This window comes from Macaca mulatta, chromosome 6, assembly GCF_049350105.2.
Source record: "Macaca mulatta isolate MMU2019108-1 chromosome 6, T2T-MMU8v2.0, whole genome shotgun sequence".
Taxonomy (NCBI): Eukaryota; Metazoa; Chordata; class Mammalia; order Primates; family Cercopithecidae; genus Macaca; species Macaca mulatta.
Genome location: NC_133411.1, coordinates 105,785,127 through 105,800,858, shown reverse-complemented (window position 1 = coordinate 105,800,858; position 15,732 = coordinate 105,785,127). Strand labels below are relative to the sequence as shown.

Sequence of the window (15,732 nt, the reverse complement as noted above, 5' to 3'; positions counted from 1 at the left end):
CACCCTCCATGCCATCGTTTTCCTGACCTCCCCAAGAAGAGCTAGGCCAGGCAGCATCCCCACACACAGGCGCTGGGGCCCAGGAAGAGTCGGGTCCTGCCCCCTTCTCCCTCGTCCCTGCCCCCTTCTCCCTCGTCCCTGCACTTGGCTTGCTGTGGAAGCCCAGCAGTGCTGACTGAACCCACGTTCACCTGGGATATTCAGGAGAAGCCTCTGCAGAAATCAGCTGGGAAGCAGGGCTGTGTGTGCTGGCAGGTCACTTGAATGGATTTGAGGAACTGAGTTTTCAACACAGGTGCTGCCAACCAAGTCCCTCAAGCCCTTCGTGAGCCTAGAGCCACAGAGCCATTTGCTGCACTCTATCTCTAACCACCCTGCACAGAAGCCCAGTTTATCCAAAGGACCATAAAATTGTGCGTGTAAACACTTGAAGTTTGGCATAATGAATTAAAAGTGAAATCACCACTTCTATTTTCCATTAGTCCATGCATTCAAACAAGTGTCTCTTGAGTATGTGCATTGAATACTGTGGAATTAGGATTTAGTCCATGCCGTCAAAAAATATACATCACAGAAGAAAAGGTATAGCTTGTAACTGTAACGGTGGTGAACAGGCAAGAAATAAACATCATAGAAGAAAAGGTATAGCTTGTAACTGTAACAGTGGCAAACAGGACAGAATTTCACAGGCTCATCAGGAGACGCCAAGGAGGAAGCGATGATTCATTTCCATCTGCAGTAGATAAATGTTTCCTGGAGAAAGTAACTTTTCTACAGTGACATCTGTTCCTTATTGTTTAGATCTTGCTTGATAGGGTATTAAAATTATCACTTTCTATGTGCTGCTTATATAAAATACATCATTGTCAAGGGAGGTTATAAGTTATAAAATAACTTAAATACTTCACATAAGCTTGGGCTGTAAATGGTGCAAGGGAGTGGGATGATGTGTTCCCGTATTCTTGAGACACAGAACGGGCAAGACCCTGGTTCCCTTCCGCTCTCCACTGCCCTGTTCCCACATAAGGGGCAGAGGCAAGGCCGCCATGCAGCCCTAGAGCTGGCTCCAGGGCCAGGACACCACGCCCTGACTCTCTGCGCCCCATGAGAGAAATACAGAATGGGGGGAAATCATCGAGTTACCTGGCAGTGGGGAGAGTCCTTCATCAAAAGCCTGTGCTTCCAGGATCCAGGACTAAGAAGGAGCTCCCAGGAAAACTGTTCTAGGTGCTCCTGAAACCTGAGCACAGAGTCACAGCCTGGCAGGAAGCCCCAGTGATGCAGGTGTGCCCAAGACTGGGAGGATAGACAGATGCTTGGAGGCCAGACTGTCCTGAAGGAGATGACCACTTCTCTCTCCGGTTCATTAGAGACAGAGTCTGGGCTTCAATTTTGTATCTGGAGTCTCACAGTACAGAAATATCACAAAGGGATTAGACTTTGTATACTTACCCCAATTTTTTTTCCAGTTAAAAAAAATCGTGTTTATTGTGACTAATTCTAAATCCAACAAAGAAAAATAATTAAGTGTAAAAACACATGCCTACAAAATGTAAACCACAATCTCTTTACCCATAGAGACCCAAAATTTAGTTTACGTTTTCTTCAGTATTATCTGATTTCTTTTTTTTTTTTTTTTTTAAGCCATTACTGAGGTGTCTCCTCACTGCCCCATGAGGAGGTTCATGGGCTCTTCAGGGCTCTTTGCTGTTTTATCGTTTCTTAAGTTTAAGGGCAGGATCATTTTCCCACACTTCTTTGCTTCCTTGATCACCAATTTTTCACAAGGATGTCATTGTGCATCGGAAAACCTAGTAACTGAACTTCATTAAAAGTGAGAACAATAAGGACATGTTGGCTGCTATGACAGCATCCTCAGTCACCGAATCTCCCTGGGGAACCACACCCCCAATCTCCTTGTAACCCCAGCATGCAGGTATCGCTGCGGCTGACGGGACTGGCCCACCCTGGGGGAGGCATGAAAGCAAAGAGAAGGCAGGTGACTCATATTTAGGAAACTCGGGTGATCCTCTCGAGTCACGTTTCTCAGGGTGTCAGGGGACCAGCCACATGCGGGGAACCTCCTGGCCTGGCAGGTGGCAGATTCTGATCACACACGTTAATCAGAGAATCTAAAGGCGGGCGAACTCTGAAAAGTATCTGTAAAGGAAGGACTCAAGCTCTGCTGTGAGCCCACTACACACGGGGTCACGCAGGATGCAGCTCCCAAAAAGCCATCCAGCGTCCAGTCTCCACTCCACCCTCATGGGAGGAACACCTGTCAAGTCACAGAACACGGGCTTCAGCGAACGCCTTCCTGCGCCACCTCCACTGTCACCCAGCCCTGCAGGAGTAGCCTCTGAGTAGGGGAAACAAGTCTGCTCCTGACCCTGCCCCCGACACACCTCACATTCTCACGGGAATCCCAGTAGAGTTCAGTCGCAGTGGCCTTTCCCTCACAGCACCCACCTCTTCCACAATCGAATCCCAGGCTTGTCCTAGGCCCTGCTGCACACGCCACCGTCTCTGGCACCCGGACCTCAGGCTGTCCTCACGCAGCCACCCGCACCTTCCCAAGAGGGGGATCCGCACGCCCCAGCAGCCGCTACCCGTCTGTACCAGGACATTTCGGAGATTCCTCAGCAAACTCGACGCCCTTAGACTGACGCCCTTAGACTGTGAGGCTCTTCCCTCACAGACCCTGTCACTCCAACACGTCACCATCTACCGGCCACATGCAACAAGCCTCTCTCCCTCCACACTGTTGCCCGTTGGCACCTGGCCCTCCGTCCTGTCCACACTTCCATTCCAGGACATTCCTCTGGGATCAGCAGCCCCAGACTCACCCCCTACACCTACCGCACTGAAAATAACCTTCTTCTTGATGCATCAAACAAAACACAGAAAACCACCCTCAACAGGCACGTACCTTGAGTCACAGAGGAACACCCTGTGAGCCCTGACCCTGAAAGGGATCTGTGAATGTGAGTACTTCTAGCCCTGTCCCGACCTTCAGGGCCTGGCAAACCCACACGCATGCTCTCCTCTCTCTCCAGCTCCCAGCCAGATTCTGCCATTTTCCTCAGCTTTAAGGCAACACCCAAGGCTTCTCACATGGCCCAGAAGCCAGCCCTCGATGGCCCCATGACCTCCCTCCTGGGGCTCATACGGCTGCATGCTCCCTCCTGCAGAGCTCAGGGCTGGTCAGTATGGCCCAGGGGACCGGCCACCTTGACGCTGGGCATAAGACCAGCACTCCCACGTCTCTGGGGAAAGAAGCGGCCCTGGGCAGGGATGCACCTGGCACCCCCAGGGAGGGGCCAGGTATGGAGGACTAGGCCTCCGCCCGCAGACATGTCAGCACAGCATCCTGGAGCAGAACCTCCAGCCCAGCTGAGCCTACAGATGGCCGCAGCCCTGGACAGGGACAACATCTTCACAGTGACCCAAGGGGACTGGGCCAGAACCGCTCAGCAGGGCTGCCCTGAATTTGCAACCTGTAGAAGCTGTACAGTCATACGTGTATGTTGCCTTAAGCCACTAGGCTTTGGGGTCACTTGTCACACAGCGACGCACAGTGGATGCGCACGGGCTCCCAGGACACGACGGCCTCTGCCGGCCTCACCCGGGCTGTCTCATCTGTTCCCGCGACATCACGTTTCTCAGAGCCAAAGGCTGCCAGGGCCCCCTCTTTTCTTCATAAAGTCATTATAAGCTCACAATACAAAGTGAAAAGCAATCTGTAAAATACAATGTATGACGCAATACAGGGTGGTGAATGCACAGGCCTACACGTGCGAAACAGGCACATGCGTGAAACAGGTGAATGTACACACGAACAGGTGTACACATATGAAACAGGTGCATGCATGAAGCAGGTGTACACATGTCAAACAGGTGTGCATACATATGTGAAAACACCAGACATGAAGGGCTGTCTTTGGGAGCCTGGTTTTTAGGCATCTCCCTAACCCTTTTAGCATCTGGCACAATCACAAACACAGCACACCACAGTACTGAGGGGAAGCCCCAGCTTCTCAGGGGGGCACATGAAGCTTTTTATGTATGCCACAGGTTGCATCACTACTTTCTAGAACTTCAAGGCCCCCCACTACCAGGACTGGGTCACCAGCCCACACGGACCTGCCCCTCGGATGGCGCAGCTGCTTCTGAAACAGAGGCTGAGCCCCACCCAAAGACCTGCAATATCTGTTATTAAATCAAGACTTGGCCATGGATGAATGTGAAGATTTTTATTAAATGTGACTCTGGAACATTCAAAGGACCATAGCTGAATGCTTTCTGCAGCCCACGGCATGTCCAGATGCTCATGGAGAAGGCCAGGGAGTGAGAACCCACGGAGCCCCGACAAGGCAGACTCGGAGCTGTGTGGCACAGTTAGCACCGATTTTGTTTTGACACTTGCCTTTTATATTCAGATTAAAATGAAAAACAAGACACAAAAGTAGCTCACATTCTATTTCAATTCTCTGGATTTCTGTAATAACTGGGCCACTTTCCCTCTGGTTTCCCAGCCAAGAGTTAAATAGGCCCAGCTGGGATTTGTCAAAGTCTGGGCCTCTGTTGTAGAGTAAGTGAGGGGGGCAGGGAGGGGAGCGGGGGATAGGGAGTGACAGAGGGAAGGAGAGAGAGAGAGAGAGAGAAACCCCCGAGGGCTGGAGGCAGGAGGGATGCTCCCTGGCAGCCTCAGGCTCCCCCTTCCTAGGTATCTGAGAGCTGGCATCATGCGTGCGGTACCGTCATATGACTCGGCTGACAGACACCAGAATTACAATAAAATGCTTAAGGAGAAGAGTAAGCACCAGCATCTTCAGATTAGGATAGTGTCCGAGTTCCATGCTTGCCTTGTATGACATTCTATAAATTGTAAAGATAATGCATTTTCTTACCAGCCACGCTGTTCAGCAAATACTAACTATAATAAAGACCAGACAGCATCTGAGTACTGAGCGTGTGTCAAGCCCGGTGAGGTAGGAATCATTTACTTTGTTAGAGAAAGAAACAGGCTCTGAGAGAAACTTCCTGAGGCCAGGCAGCCATCTCCAAACCCACCTCACGTCTCCTGACCCTGAATATAGAGAACCCAAGTCATTCACGTGAATAATTTACCCACATGCATGTCAGATTGAGATTCAGCCCCCAGATCTAATCATCTCTATACAGAAATGTGTCAAGGAAGGTACAATTCTATGACCTCGAGCTGGGGGAACCAAGGCAGGCACCCTCGACACAGATGTGCGGCGGAGGCGGGCGCCCAGCGCAGGGGCAGGCAGGAGCACGTCCAGCCCTGCCCAGTCACACAGCCACCCTGCCATGCCAGTGCAGGGGCCGCCACCGCGTCTCGGGGTAAAACAGCTTCTCCTGCACAGGAATCTACCCCTGAAAGTGTGTTCCTGAGAAGGTGTGGACCAACATCTCGGAAATCAGACACTGTAACACGCTTATCTATACAAGCTGCCTGTGTCCGGGAATCACCAATAATTCCCATCTTGCCATCAATTATTTCTGGTAAATATTGATTCAGTTAACTGAGTGAACACAGGAACAAAATAATGGAAATGTCAGTGAATCTGCTCCACCTGCTGAAGAGCTGGGACTAATGATGAAACGGAAGGAATCCTGGAGAACGCAGCAGGACCCCAGACCCCGCGGACCACCCGGTCCTCCCCCACGGACCACCCCAGCCTCCTTCCACAGGAGAGTTAGTCGTGGGGCCAAGGAGTAGTTTCCAAGGAATCTCAGAGGTTCTCAAGGTCTTCAAAGTTTAACGGGAATTGAATATTTACATCTGAGTCCCAGGAGCACATTAAAAGTAAAATTTCTCCTTTACACTAGAATATTGAGCTTGGTTCGGTGGCACTGGCTGTATCTCATGCTCACGAGATGTTTAGAGGCAGTCATGCGTCTCAGGTGAATCATTTTAATAATGAAAGAAGTGCTTGGGCCCTCGATCCAGGATCACAGACCCCATCAACGAGGGTCTAACCAGGACAAGCCTCAGCCTGGAACGGCTGGTGTTTGTGGGGGCAGGGAGGAGCACCAAGGAAACGCAGGGACAAGCCCCACACAAGTTCGGCATGTGCTACCCCATGCAGTGGACATCAGCCTCTTTTGTTTTTTGTTCAGGAAGGAACATATAAAAAAGTCTGGGGCCCAGGGCCTGGACTCCTCAAAGCTCCCCACAGAGCCGGGTTAATTGGCATCTTCCCTCATGTTAAAATCAACTATATATGGCCGCTGAGGGTATCTCAGAGCAGGTGCTTTCTTGCTGTCTGGGGAAAGCAGGAATTCTAGGCCTCTGCCTTCCTACCCCCCCAGAGGCTCTGGTCCAGGTGAGCTCAGCTTCTCCCAGGTAAGGAGCACAGACCAGCTTCTCACATGTCCCTCAGGTCACACAGGAGCTGTGCAGACCCTTGTACCTTGGCACGAGCCCTTGCAACCCACCCTAGAGGCAGAAGCCCAGCCCTGTGGCCCCGGCCTGGCAGGAGGCAGCTGCTGGGGCCCCTGCTCAGGGTTCAGCACAGCAAGGTCCAGCCACAACGGTGAGACATCTGTCACCCAGCCATTCGTCTTTAACCTAAAACAGACACAGGGATTCGGCAAGGGGTTTCTTCCCCTGACAAACCCATCCTCCCTGTTCTCATCTCTCCCTCCTGCCCTGTCATGGCCACCCAGCACTGCACACAAGGCCTGACTCCCAGTTTCACAGGGAATCCAAGATAATTATGATTTTGAGAAACTGGGAGCTACATAGAAAGTGAGTTGGGAAAGCCAGTGTCCACTGATCCCCCACTCCACACAACCGAAACCCCACAACCAGCCTCTGCCTCAGCCACACCCTCTGGAAACCCCACATCCACACCAGCCACACAGGATCAGGACAGGGAAGGAGCAGGACTGTGTCTTGAGAACTTAAACTCTGGAAGCTGAGTTAAATCAGTGCCGCTCAAATCTTGTCACCATCGATATTGTTAAATTGGGAGATTCCATCTCTGGGGATCTGGAGGGAACCTGAGGCTCTGCACTGAGTGAAGTGAGCACTCGTGCTGGAAGAAGACGTCAGGGAAAGCAACCGAATCTGGAGTCGCAGCTGTCTGAGGCTTGGGTCCCACAGGGAAAGTGGCACCAGGGCCCTCAGGACAGTGGCGGAGGTCCCAGGAGGCAAGTCCAGGCGCAGAGACTCTTGGATCCAAAGCTTGCTCCAGTGACAGGAGGGGCTGCTGCGCTGACAGCCACGAGGCAGGCAGCCTTCGAGCTCCTCCAGCTGCCATCCTGCAGGCAGGGAGGACAGTGTGCCCAGACCACCCCGTGGGCTCCCCCAGCCTGCCAGGCTGGTACTCTTACTCCAGCCACAGACAACAGTACCCATGTTCCAAGCTAGGTTGAAACAGTGCCCCAGGCTTCGGGACACATGCACCCCTGCAGGCCACTCCTACCCAACACCGATGGCTATTCCCACACATCCCCAACTCACAGCAAAACTTAAAAATGAAAGTCGGAAGATACAGCCAGGAAACCAATGCTCAAGAAGCAACTCCAGGGTGACTATTCCTAGAGCTATCGCTACTGAACATCTTTACATTTCCAGGGACTTCCTAGAGCTATTGCTGTTGAAAATCTTTAAAATTCTTCATTTCAAAATTAGCTTTCATTACACTGTCTCCCTATTCTACCAAGACTCTAGAAAACAAAAGCATTAAAATTCCAATTCTATCTTATAGCAAGTTAGAAATGCACATGTTTCCTCAAAGGATTCTATGTGTTTCCGTGGCGATATCCTTTCTATGCCCCATGCTACTGCCTGCAACAGGGAAGGCTTTTCCAACCCAACACAACCCAGCGGCCCTGAGACACGCCCCTAATGAATCGTCTGCAAACTCCATCTTCCATAAAAACAGTATTGAAAATGAGCTTACTCCAACCCAATCCGGGTACCGAGACAGGCTTGCCTTAACGAATTGTCTGCAAACTCCATCTTCCATTAAAAACAGTACTGAAAATGAGCATATTACCACTTTTTAAAAATTACTGTAAAGTGGACAGTGTTCAGTTCTGTGGATTTCGGCACAAATATTCCCATCATCATCATCATCACACAAGCAGAACAGTCCCACAGCCCCAGACCCACTCACGAGACCTCATAAGCACACCCGCCCATTCCCAGCAATCACCGTCTCCATGTTCTCCATTCCCACTGGTCTGTCTTTTGTGAGTATTGTCGGAGGGGCAGGTCACAGCACAGCAGGCTCAGCCTGTCTCTTTCCTGGGCATCGTGCCTGGAGGTGCACCCAGGGTGTCCTGTTATCAGCAGCCCCCTGTCTCGGGGCTGCTGGGTGTTTATTATTCCATGTATGGCTGCGGCACATTGTAACCTGTTTTGGGCAACTATAGACAGTGCTATTAACATCTGGGCAGTTTTTCTTGAACATCAGCTTCTGTTTCTCGAGGGTAAATACCCAGGAGTGGGGTCACCAGGCCCCACGTTTATGTGAGATCAGTTTTGTAAGAAACCGCCAAGTTGTCTGCACCGTGCTGAACCCCAGCATCGCACAGGAGTCCCGACTGCCTGTCCTCACCAGCACCTGGGGCTGTCGGAAGACCTTAGGTGCTCCAGCAGGGGTGTGAACAAATTCACTGCGGCTTCGGTGCACATCTCGGTGCAACCAGTCATGCTGAAGGTCATTTCAGATGCTTTCGGGCCATCCTCCCATCCTTCTCAGTGAAGCATCTGTTCAGGTCTCTGCCCACTTTTAAGTCAGGTGGTTTGTTCTCTGTCATGAGCCATGGGAGTCCTGTGCATTCTGGATACAAGTCCTTTGCTGGCTGCATGGTTCATAGACATCTTTTCCCCCTCTATAGAAAATGTGTCTCTTCAATACCCTAGGGGTGTCTTTTACATTAAAAGTTTAATTTTGATGAGTCTTACCCTACTTGTTTTCTTCCTTGATTATGGATAATGGTATCATGGCTAAGAGCTCTAACCCTAGGTGTTGACAATTTCCGTTTCTTCTACAGGTTTTGTAGTTTGGCATTTTACATTCAGGGCTATGGTCTACCTTAATTTTCATACAGGAATTTCTCCTTGTTTTCACTCTTTTGCATATGGCTGTCCCATAATTCCAGCAAAATTTGTTGAAAAGACTCAAATTCCACTGAATTGCTTTTGCGTCTTTGGGTCTGTTCTGGACTCCACTCTGTCAGCTGACCCGTGTGTCTTCCTGAGCATAATTTACAACTTTAGTGGCCATCTCTGTGAAAAAAGTAATTCTGTCTGGAAGCAAAAACCACATCAGAAATGCTCTAAATAAGATTCTTCCTCTTGTCAGGAGAGCAAAGCCACTGCCCTAAGCAGAGGTGAGGCCTCAACAGCTCCCAGACAAAACCTTAACACACAATGGGGAACGCAATTCATTTCAAGATAGTTACCAAGGGCCACAACCTGAGACCAGCGTAGCCATGAAAACTGCAATAATTTCACAACAGAATGAAATTCATAAAGAACCACTGAGAAGCGTGTGATAAGTTACATAAATCACCGTACCTTAAATTCTGACGGTTGACTAGAACAGAAGTAGCTTCACGGTACAGTTCAAACAGGAGAAAGGTAGGTAGGGGTGGTTTCCACACCACACAGGGCCTGCAGGAAAGGGACTCTCTTCCTCTAAACGGGAGATCCCGGGAGTGGTGTGATAAACCACGGTGACAGGCATGGAACTGTGCAAGCCGGAGTCGCGGCCTGGGCCCCACCACGGAGCCTGTGTCCATGAACGATGAGGCTCGACTGTGAGGCTGGAGGCAACTGAGGCAGTTATCAGGGGACAAGAAAATGAGCGCACGGTGTGAGGCAAAGGTCTGAAACTGGGCAGCAACTTCGAGTCAAGTTGGACAAACGGACTCAAAATACAGGTTCTAAAAACACCACAGCGAACTGTTCCTCGGCCCTGGAAAGGCTAAGTGACTAATGTCCAACACTGAGCATCTGCTACCAGAGACGACCCTGGTGATGCAAGGCCCAGCTCCTCCGAACCCGCGCAGAACCTCAGCGAGGAACTTTGCTGGTATCTTACGGCATATCGACATGTTCCTTTAAAATCTGGTATTTCATCAACAATGCAGGTGCCAGCTTTGACTCATTCACATTTCAATTAAACAAATGTGACCACGCCAGGTAAGAGTTTACTACAATCTTTAAACAGAGCCAGAAGCTACAGTTTGCTCCTACACAACACCACGTCTCTGCAAGTTTGATGGGTTTATTACTTTCCATGTCTTCACTTGCCTAGTGCTAGAAAGCAGATTAAAAACAGAAGGAACCCAGAAACACTACTGAATGAGACTCAAATATCTTGCAATCATCCTGATGAGATGTTTATTAAACAGAAATGTTCTTACCTGTAGAAAGCAGCACACATATCAACACGCACCTAGAACTGTCGCCAGCATTCCAGATCATCTTCCCTTCCACGGCCACAGTGCAGGGCGATGGACCACGCACACCTGCAGACCCACGGAAAGCGGGGTGACACAGCCGATTCTTGTAGCGAGCAGGCCAGGGTGCACTCAAAGTGCATCTCTTTCCAGAGGGCCGCCACAGAAAGTTACACATTTATTCCACGGTTTAGCGGCGCTGCACCAAACATTTCTGTAAGATTCTCTAAGCAAGCCTTTCCTTCTGCCTAAAATGGCCCAACAAACTGAAAAAGCTCTTGGAGCTGGCAAAGACTTCAATATCTCCTTAACTACTGTCATGCGCGTCCATGTGAAGAGAGCACCAAACAGGCTTTGTGAGCGCAACATGGCTGTTTATTTCACCTGGGTGCAGGCGGGCTGAGTCTGAAAAGAGTCAGCGAAGGGACGTAAGTGTGGGGCCGTTTTATAGGATTTGGATAGGTAAAGGAAAATTACAGTCAAAGGGGGGTTGTTCTCTGGCGGGCAGGAGTGGGGGTCACAAGGTGCTCAGTGGGGGAGCTTTTTGAGCCAGGATGAGCCAGGAAAAGGAATTTCACAAAATATCATCGCTTAAGGCAAGGACTGGCCATTTTCACTTCCTTTGTGGTGGAATGTCATCAGTTAAGTCGAGGCTGGGCATTTGCACTTCTTTTGTGATTCTTCAGTTACTTCAGGCCATCTGGGCACATATACGTGCAAGTCACAGGGGATGCGATGGCTTGGCTTGGGCTCAGAGGCCTGACAATTAGAGTCTTCAGTTTTAAGGTGTGGGGTAAGATCATATAATCCCCAACTAGGCTCCTGATGTTGTGTGTGGCATCCAGCAACAGCACGTTCCATTCCTGGATTAAATTTGAGTCAAGAGTCCACAATGAGAACGATTTCTGGTGAATGAAACACCAGGCAGGAGGGCGATTCCGCTGGGCAGCTCTTCACACACAGCCCAGGAGCTGGGGGGAGACGAAGAGGCCGACTCGCGTCCACCGTGCTCATGCCCCCTTCGAATGCCCCCAACTCCTAGAGGCCAGGACCCAAGGGAAATCTGACCTGAAAATGGGCAAACCCTCACTTTGGCAGAGGGACAGGGATTCGGGGCCACACCTTGACCTCAGAGCAACACAAGTGCAGACACAGCACCCCAGAACACCCTCCCCACCCAAATTCAAGGAAGAAAACCATCGCCCCGCCCCCTTGCGGAAACCCCCAGCTGCTTGAGCAGACGCCTGCCGCGCACCGTGTGCAGCCTCTCCCGTCCACGTTCCGGTCTCAGCACCTGTGCCTCAGCCCTGGCACTGCTCGCCACACCCACAGGTGTGTCAGGAGAGGCAGGTCCGAAGGTCTCCACTACACCAAAGCCTGTAAAGCCAGGGGACCGCTCCCTCCAGCAGGAGTCCAGAAGCAGTGACTGCAATAGCATCACGGCATGAGAATTCTCCCCTCGGTCTCCGAGTCTCCAGTCTGTTGCCCACCAGGGTCTTCTGCCAACGGCGAGGCCCAAGCTGGGCGTCACATTTGGTTCTGACCATTTCCCTTGTCAAGATCAATACTGCAAATATATCCAATTCATCCTGTCACTAAAAATGAAATAATCCGCTATCTCCATCACAGATGACACAGTCAGGTTTCCATCACTGGGGTGGTTTTTTTGTTTTTTGTTTTTTTTGACATGGAGTTTCTGCTCTGTCACCCAGGGTGGAGTGCAGTGGTGCGATCTGGGCTCACTGCAACCTCTGCCTCCCGGGTACAAGTGATTCTCCTGCCTCAGCCTCCCAAGTAGCTGGGATTATAGGTGCCTGTCACCATGCCCGGATAATTTTCATATTTTCAGTACAGACGGGGTTTCACCATGTTGTCCAGGCTGGTCTCGAACTCCTGACCTCAGGTGATCCACCTGCCTCATCCTCTCAAAGTGCTGGAATTACAGGCCTAAGCCACCATGGCCTGCCGTTACTGGTGTAATTTCTAAGCCGCTCTCTCACACCCACTCCCTTTTTTTTTTCTTTTTTTAAACCAGCTCTATGGCTATATTTTTTCCAAGAGAACCCGTTACCCATTTGAAGTACAAATAAGACACCATGTTTAAAAACCAAAAATGCCAATTTACGTAGAAGTCTCCAAATACCCAGTCTATTTGAGCCTTGAGAATAAGATCAAGCTGTTGGCTGAATACAACTTCCCTTTCCATCTGTCTGCCTATTAGACACAAGGACAAAGCCACGAGCTAGGGACATAAAGGCAGCAACCACCAAGGCAGCCGAGACTCCAAATAATAGCTCGAAGGACCAACACAAAGGTACCACACCCTGCACGCCCTCCTCTCCTTCCGTTTCAGAACTTCCAGAGGATGAAACAGGGACCTCCTCAGACATCCCACGGTGCAGGCGGCCAGAGGGGAAGGCGGCGGCAGCCTGAATGAGGCCACCGGGAAATCACATTCCACAAACAGAAATTCTCCATGTGCTTTACATCCTCTGTCTCTGAAGAGCTATGCCAGTCTAACAGTCGCTAGAAAACCTTATTCAAGTGTCATTTCACATTTCAAGCAAAAAAAACAGTGGTGGGGCATGAGGGAAAAACATAGCCATGTGTTCTGGGGTATTAAAAATAAGTTTTCTTCTGTTATAAATGTATAATTATACATTCTCAGATTTCTGTATAATTGATATGCTTCCTAATTAGCAGACATAGTAATAAAAAGTGAATTCCCGAGTGTAAGATCGGAGGACCCATTCACATGGCTTCAGGTTCTGCTACTGTGTTTCAACTTAAGAAAATGGTTCTGTGTATTGGTAACAAGGTGTGAGTGTCTGTGTGGCTGTAATCAGGGTTCATGTTGGCTCCCTAGCAGAGGATGTTATACTGTTACATTATCTTCTACAAAAAATCCTGAAAAAATGAAGGCTGAATAGACATACACACCCTCCCAAAATAATCCAAATGTCCATCGATATGACAAACAGATGAATTACAGTTTCCATCATGGAATATTCCTCAGCAGTCAAAACAAAGTATAGCCACAGGTTCCAACTAGGATAAAGAAAACCTTTTAAACACGTTTAAAGTGAACTGACGAGGCGGAATTCCTCAATTACAGACATCGGCTCCAAAAGGGTACAGTTCTGAATCCTGTGATGTAGAATTAGTTAGCAACCCTGTTTAGGGACACATCTAGAAAAAAGCAAAATAATGACTACACAATTTTACATTCTTTGTAAATTATAACTACCATGAAAATTCTAAAAATGTGAAAATCTTCCCAACTTTCCTTTGACAAGCTTCAAAATAAATACCCTGGCATTGCTTGCGACACTCACAGGTGTGCCAAAATAATTGAAAATATACCCAAGTTAATAGAATCAAAACTTGAAGATGTATGAGTGGTCCCTGCCTCGCTATCTCTACATCGTGTAGAAATTTAAGAGCACGTAGTGGCACTGCAATGCAAGGCTCAAACCAACTGGGTATTTGGAAACTTCTGTGCAAAATGACCTTTTTTGGTTTTTAAACATCGTGTTATTTGTACTTCAAACAGGTAACTGTTTGGTTCCCTTGCAAAAAATACAGCCATAAACCTGGTTTAAAAAAAAAAAATACGAGAGTGGGTATGAGAGACAGTAGCTTAGAAATTTTACCAGTAACGGTAGGGAGCAGTGGTTCATGCCTGTAATCCCAGCACTTTGAGAGGCAGGACCCACAGGGTCTTTGAGGGCACCAGTCTCCTCTGTTGCCTTCCTGCCCGACTGACCCCAGGATATTCACTGGGTTTCCATCCCTGTCTCATTCAACATCCCCCCCAAGGGTAGCCTTCATCCTCATCTGGGGCTCAACTCTGCCCAATTTCCTAAATCTCTGCCTTCAGAGCCTGAAAACACCCACGCCCAAGGTAACCCTAGGTCCACTTTTACCCTAGGGAGTCCTGATTTTATCTGTTTCCCCAGCATCACTTTAGTGATAATTTATCCTGTAAATTCCAACTGCCTTCACACCTCACTCCCGCTGTCTCCCAGCAGACCCCACTCAGACGCACCTGCCCCAGACCCCACACCCACGTCTGTGCATGCTGCCCTGCTCTGCCCCTGTGGGAACCACCTCTCTTTCTTGAGGAATCAGCTGGCGATCATCTCCTTGTGGAGGACTTCCCTGACTCCAACCCTCTCCAGCAAAGGCAGAAGCCGTCCTCGGTACTTCCCCCAAAATTCAGGTCAAGTACGAAGATGGTGCAGATGCTAGCTGTGCCTGGGATGCCATGGGCAGGGTCCCCAGATGCTCTGCACATGGACCGGGGCACAGCCTGAACACAGCAAGTGCTACAGAAATAAAACCGACATGCGCTGACCTCGATAGGGCCTCCTTCACCATCTACATCTGTCTCCCCTCTGGACAGTAAAATCCACAAGACAGGGAGGGCTTGTCTCACTCATCTTCAAACTCCCAGGGTCACCCTGGCAGGTAAAGGGGACTCAAATGTCTTCTGAAGGAAGCCGCTGGTTAGCTGCCAAGTTAAAGGGCCTCTGAAAATCAGAGCTCTGCATAGGAGTCCAGCACACTTTATGATGAATGACTCCAACCACGGCAGAACTCGCCGTGGAACCAGTGCTGACCAATTCAGGGTTTGTTCACTGTTTCTCAGTTCATTAGCATAACTCACTCTAACAGAGCAGCCACGCACAGATCCTCGGACATCTACACAGAGTGGGATGATGGAGCCGAGTCACGTGAACGTCCCGTTGTAGACTGGGAGACACCGGTCAGACACGGACCCAGGGAGAGTGCAGACCTCGCGTTAAATGGGCTCCGTGTAAACAGCACTCCCTGCCAGGTCCTTTCCTATCTGCACAGCTTCTACAAATTCAACTCTCGCACCTGACACCTAAGAATACTGCATACCCCCATGTGAACCCCCCACTTACCTCCCAAAATGACCCGGCATGGCCGAGTACAAACCATTTCAACATAAGGGAACTGGAGGGCATGTGGGGCTTTCCCGAGTCCCAGCTGCCTCCTGACTGGAGGGTCCAATGCTTCAGTGAAGGGGGGGTCTCTTCGGCCCCCTCAGCGTCAAGAAAACCCATGTTCACTTTCTCAAGACCACACACAACCGAGTCACAAAGCAGGGCGGAACCTCGACTATCCGGATTCAGGTCATGTCGAGTTTACGAGCTGCTGCTGTGAACACTGCAGGAAATGATGAGCCTGATTCCGGCTTTGACCTCGAGAAAGTGAAACTAATTTCACTTTCCGGGCCCAACTTCAAAGGCCCGC

At 49.8% G+C, this 15,732-nt stretch overlaps 1 long non-coding RNA gene across 2 annotated transcripts in view; it reads right to left on the bottom strand.

Annotated features, from left to right (window-relative positions):
* The window catches only part of LOC144341509 (uncharacterized), a 29,721-nt gene extending 14,205 nt beyond the window's left edge, over nucleotides 1-15,516 (bottom strand). For both annotated transcript variants that reach the window (XR_013418468.1, XR_013418469.1), the window contains exon 1: nucleotides 15,381-15,516. This is a non-coding gene — a long non-coding RNA (uncharacterized LOC144341509). The remainder of the gene's footprint in view (nucleotides 1-15,380) is intronic.
* Between the last annotated feature and the right edge of the window lie 216 nt (nucleotides 15,517-15,732).